The following is a 6,428-nucleotide window of genomic DNA, read 5'->3' on the forward strand; positions in this document are numbered from 1 at the left end:
AATGTGGTCCACTTAGGATTGGGATATACCTCATTTCTGGTCTCATATCATAAAACGATCTAAATAAATAGATGGATGGCATGGATGAAACACATACATCATTGTAGGGCCCACAACACTCTGGATGAATGTGATATTTGCCAGTTTGGCCTACCACGAGGTGGCCCACCTGGAGGTCAGGTTTACATGAATATCACGGTGGGGCCTATTGAGAATCCTTGTAAATCATCCTCCATTGACTCACTGGATCCTCCTTGATTGTATGAGATGTCACGCAAATCTGTTTTGATTATTTCCCTTTATTGTAGATACCATAGTTGTGTAATCAGATTGTACATTTGTACAATATTATAAATAGATATACTCACCCACGTAAAATGGTGTGGTGATTTGCAAACCCTTTCATGGTATCAGAGCCCCTCACAGGTTCAACCTCCCACCGATCCCCATGGCTGCCGATTCCTCCAACTCTTTCCTTTCCTTCAACACCATGATTCATATGGTGACTATTAAGCTCTCTTCCTCAAACTATCTTCTCTGGCGTAATCAGCTTATTCCGCTTCTTGAATACCAGGGACTTCTTGGTTATGTCGATGGGTCCATCGTTACTCCACCCACAAACTCCACCTCTGCTACCGAGTCTTCTACAGAAATCTAGAAATACACAGATTGGAAACTTCAAGATCAGTGCATCCTCAGCTTGCTTCTTTCCTCCCTCACCGAAGAAGCTATGGCAGAAGTGCTCGGTCTTCACATTGCTGGAGACGTCTCGCTTGCCTTGGAAAACTCTTTCAGCCATCATTCCAAAACACGTGAACTCCATCTCAAAGATGAGTTGCAACTGATCAAACGAGGAAACCGCATAATCTCCGAATACTCTCGCTCATTCGAGGCATTATGTGATCAGCTCTCGGCGATGGGTCGTCCGATTGATGATATAGACAAATCTCATTGGTTTCTTCGGGGGTTAGGTACTGATTTCTCTACCTTTTCTACTACCTAGATGTCGCTCACACCCCTTCCCCTCTTCACCGATCTAGTTTCTAAGGCTGAAAGCTTTGCCATTTTTCAGAAATCTCTTGAGCAATCTCCTGTTGTTCCTGCTGCGTTCACTGCCACCCATGGTTCCTCTTCTAACTCTGGTGGTGGTGGTCATTTTAAACAGTTTCGTGGTCGTGGAGGACACCAGCGAAACAGTGGACCTGGTCATGGCCATTATCATTACAATCCCCGTTGCCAGATCTATAAAACCGAGGGCCATACTGCTGATTGTTGTCGAAATAGATATGATAGGGCTGATCCTTAGCTTGCCGAAGCATTCACTACTAATTGCTCTCTTTCAACTGAAGTCGAGTCTGATTGGTTCATGGATACGGGCACCTCAACACATATGACCCCTCATTTGAGTAAACCGGACATATCAGAACCATATTCTGGTAAGGACCGTGTACTAGTAGGCAATGGAGCCTCTCTTCCAATTACCCACACTGGTAGTGTCTACCCCTCTCAAAATATTCAACTGTTAGATGTGCTTGTTGTCCCTCGCCTTACCAAAAATCTTTTATCCATTAGTAAATTTACTACTGATTTTTCATTCACTGTTATATTTACTAATGATCAGTTTATTGTACAAAACCGAATAACAGGAAAGGCGGTGACAACCGGTAAACGAGAAGGTGATCTTTATGTGCTGGAACGCGAAAATCAGGCTCTTATTTCTGTTCTTGCTAAAAAATCTCTACGTGCCTCATTTGATTTATGGCATGCTAGACTTGGACATGTCAATCCTTCTATTATATCTTTATTTAATATAAAACGCCATTTATCTCTTACCTCTTTGCTTCCCACTCCGCATATGTGCTTTATATGTCAGTTAGCAAAAAGTCATTGATTGCCTTTTTCTTCTAACGATAGTGATCTAATTATTTGCTTGGCCTAATTCATTGTGATATTTGGGGTCCATCCCCTGTTAAATCAAATGTGGGTTTTATCTATTATGTGTTATTTATAAATGACCACTCACGTTTCACATGGCTTTACCCCATGAAGCTTAAGTATGATTTCTTTGATATTTTCCTCCACTTCCAACGATTTGTGGAAAATCAACTCTCGGCAAAAATAAAATTTTTTCAAAGTGATGGTGGAGCCGAATTCACCAGTATTTGATTTCAATCTCATCTTCAGGACAATGACATTCATCATCAAATGTCATGTCCTTATATTCCTTTCCATAATGGACGTGCAGAACGCAAACACCGTTATGTGATTGAAACCGGTCTTGCTCTTGTCTTTCATTCCCATGTTTCCCCTCACCTTTGGGTTAATGCTTTCTGCACTGCCACTTACAATATCAACCGGTTGCCTATGCCGATCCTTGGTGGTATTTCACCTTTTGAGGTTCTATATGGTAAGTCTCCTAATCATGAGCATTTTCATCCCTTCGGCTGTCGAGTATATCCTTGTTTATGTGATTATGTTTCTAATATATTTGCTCCGCGTAGTTTGCCTTGCATCTTTATTGGTTACAGTTCATCTCATAAGGGCTTTCGTTGCTTGGACACCACTACTTCTCGTATTTACATTACTTGACATGCTCAATTTGATAAGTTTTTCTTTCCATTTTTAGACTCTTCATGTGCACATCCCCCTTCGGAGTTGATTATCTCTAATTTTTTAGAGCCATGCACTTCTATTCCTACCCCTCTGGCTCTATCCCCTATGCCCACTATTACACGGCCCCTTGTCGACCCTTGCACAATCTGTGATGATTTTCCTGTTTCTGAGTCCATGTAGGTTTCTAGCCCATCCTCCTCTGCTTTGGATCCTACTGCACGTGAGCCTCGTGATTCCTCAGGCTCTAGAGCTCTCTCCACCGGATTTGGTCCATCCTCCTCAGTGTCTAATCCAGCTCCACTTGCTCGTCACTCTATGGTCACTCGAGCTCGAGATGGGATCTTCAAACCCAAGCATCCGGCTCTTTTCAGCACTGTTCAACCTCTGACCCTTCTACATGCCTTGCTTAGTACTTTCGAGCCCAAAGGATTTCTCTCTGCAGCTAAGGATCTTGCATGGCTTGCCGCCATGGATGCAAAGATTGTAGCGCTGCTCAAGAATGATACTTGGGTTCTTGTTCCTTGGTCACACAATACAAATATTGTGGGCTCCAAATGGGTTTTCAGGACTAAATATCATTCTGATGGCTCCATTGATCGTTTCAAGGCTCGCCTAGTTGCCAAGGGCTACACATGGCTTCCCGGACTTGACTACACCGACACCTTTAGTCCCGTGGTCAAAGCGTCCACCGTCAGGGTTGTTCTCTCTCTAGCCGTGTCTAATCGCTAGCCCTTACATCAACTTGACGTCAAGAATGCCTTTCTTAATGGTGTTCTTTGTGACGATGTTTATATGGAATAACCTCCCGGCTATGTTGAACCTCGACATCATCTTCTTGTGTGTAAATTTAAAAAGGCTCTCTATAGCTTGGAACAAGCTTTGCGGGCCTAGTTTCATCGTTTCAGTACATTTCTCTCACAACTTGGATTCTCTCTCTCTCTCTCTCTTTTTTTTTTTTTTTTTCAAAAATTATATCTTTGATCATCACAAAAAACCTTTACAACTGGGAAGCTCCTTTACATAAAACAGGAGCCTCAACCTGAAATCAGACGAAATAATTACAAAAAACACCCATTGTGGATCAGACCATTGTGATCGCACCCAAACCCACTTTGTCTAGAAAAATGTTACCTTGAACCTGACGAGGAAGATCTGAAAGATTCTCGAAAGAAACCTGAGACTGAGAAGCACTACCAAAACGAGCCAAAATATCTACCAGCAAGTTCCCTTCTCGATGGACGTGCACCACATTAACCTAACCCCGCCGCCTCAACTGACTTATTCTAAACAGCCATGCCTTCCATTTCCAGCCTGGCTGTGTCAGCCCATTAATTAGTTCAACTACGGGCCTCGAATCTGACTCAATAATGATATGATCGAAGCCCCTCTGAATATTGCTAAGAAGGCCATCATGCACCACTCGCAGCTCGGCAACCGTGTTAGTCCCAAAACCATAACCGTGTGAAAAGGCAAAAATGAAGTCACCCCTCTCCCCTCTACAAATTCCACCTCCACTAGAATTCTCAGGATTTCCCTTGGTAGAACCATCAACGTTAATTTTGATCCAACCAGGCTTTGGCCTAATCCACCTTACCACCTCTGGTCTGCCACTGGGATTAACAGTTGGCTGGGCGAAATTATGAGGCGACCGTGACCTTGGCGCACCTCCACCGTTATGAGTAACGTTTAGCAAGGTATCCCACCATCTAATTTTAGCAATGACTCTATCCGGGGACACCGATTGACCCTAAAAAATTGCTACATTGCGAGCTTTCCACAATTCCCAGATAATTAAGCAAGGAAGCAACATGAACTTTACCGATCGTCAAGGCATGGCATTAACAGCTGCCCACCATTGACCAAACCTCGCTTCTATTGAAATTGTTGGCATGACGTTGATACCAATGTAACTGCCAATGGCCCAGCAAACAGTCAGCGCCAACTTGGATTCTCTTGCAGCCGTGTTGATACGTCCCTCTTTGTCTTCAGTAGGAAAGCTGATCTCATCTACTTGTTGCTCTATGTTGATGACATCATTATTACAGGGAATAATTTAGCACTTCTCAACCGATTCATTCAGCAGCTGCACGCGGAATTTGCCCTCACGGACTTAGGCTCCTTGAGCTATTTTCTTGGCCTTGATGTTTGCTCTCTTCCGGATAGACTCTTTCTTAGTCAAACCAAGTATGCTCATGACATTCTTGCTCGTGCTCAATTACTTGACAGTAAGTCTGTTGCTACACCAATGGTTGTGTCTCAGCGCCTCTCCTCTGACGGTGCACCCTTTTCGGATCCCACTCTTTATCGCTCTTTAGTTGGTGCCTTACAGTATTTGACCATCACGCGCCCTGATCTTGCTCAGTCTGTCAACTCCGTTAGTAAATTTCTTCATGCTCCAACTGAAGAATATTTTTAGGCCGTTAAGCATATCTTGCGCTATGTCAAGGGCACTCTTCATTTTGGCTTAACCTTTTCTGCATCGCCATCTACTAGTCTCTTGGCCTATTCTGACGCCGATTGGGCAGGGTGTCCTGACACTCAGCGTTCCACCTCTAGTTATTCCATTTATTTTGGGGACAATCTTGTCTCCTGGAGTGCCAAAAAGCAGTTTACAGTTTCCCTCTTTAGTTGCGAATCCGAGTACCGTGCTCTCTCTTTTACCGCTGTTGAGGTTCTATGGCTTACTCATCTCCTATGTGATCTCAAGGTCACCCTCACACATCGGCCTTTGTTACTTTGTGACAACAAGAGCGCGATTTTCTTAAGCTCGAATCCTGTTTCTCACAAGCGTGCCAAACACATCGACCTTGACTACCATTTCTTACGAGAACTTGTTGTTGCCGGCACCCATTGCACTCAATATGTTTCGTCAAATTTGCAGGCTGCTGATATATTCACCAAAAGTATTTCACGGCCACTATTTGCCTTTTTCCAATCCAAGCTTCGCGTCAGCTATAATCCCACGCTCAGCTTGTGGGGGGGGGGGAGGGATTATTTCCCTTTATTGTAGATACCATAGCTGTGTAATTAGATTGTACAATTGTACAATATTATAAATAGATATACTCACCCCACGTAAAATGGTGTGGTGATTTGGAAACCCTTTTACGGCCCACCCGAGCAGCCGACCCATTTACTTGCACGCCCACCCAATCACCACGTGAGGCCACAATGCACTATTCCAACGAATTTTAGAAAAAAAAAAGTAGATGAGGGTGATGGAATCATTTCATCCCATTGAAAAGGGATGCTTACCAAAGAAACGTTCAGTCACTTTCTGATTAAATCAAAATTTCTGCGGTAAAAATCCCTATTAATAAGGAGTGGTAGGCAAACCGAGTCTATCTATCAAACCTCCATAAATATATATAAATAGCCCAAAGAGGCCTTCACCAACTGTCTCAGCAAATCTCTCCTTCTCTAATTCCTTCTCTCAATGTCTTAGAAGTTGGAAATTGGTTTTTTTTTTTTTTTTTGAAATATCTGTTGGGGTTTTGTGATAATTAGGTTTGAATGGAGAGTAATAGCTCGTATGGAACGTCGTGGGCGGATCAATGGGACTACAGCGATCCAGACCCAGTCCCAGACCGGAAAAAAGAGATTGTGAAGAGTAGAAATGGGAGGAAGATTGGAGGTGGGTTGGAGAAGACAAAAGCGGTTGCTGCCTCTGGCATTAAGAAGTTTAAGGAAGGCACCTCTTTTAGCCTCCACTGGATCAAAGACAAGTATAAGAAGAGGACCCACAAGCCCTAGTCCCACATCCATTCTATCTTTTTCCTTTCTTTTCTTTTTGTTTTTTACACATCTGTACTAGA

The sequence above is a fragment of the Magnolia sinica genome, chromosome 9 (genome assembly GCF_029962835.1).
Source record: "Magnolia sinica isolate HGM2019 chromosome 9, MsV1, whole genome shotgun sequence".
NCBI lineage: Eukaryota > Viridiplantae > Streptophyta > Magnoliopsida > Magnoliales > Magnoliaceae > Magnolia > Magnolia sinica.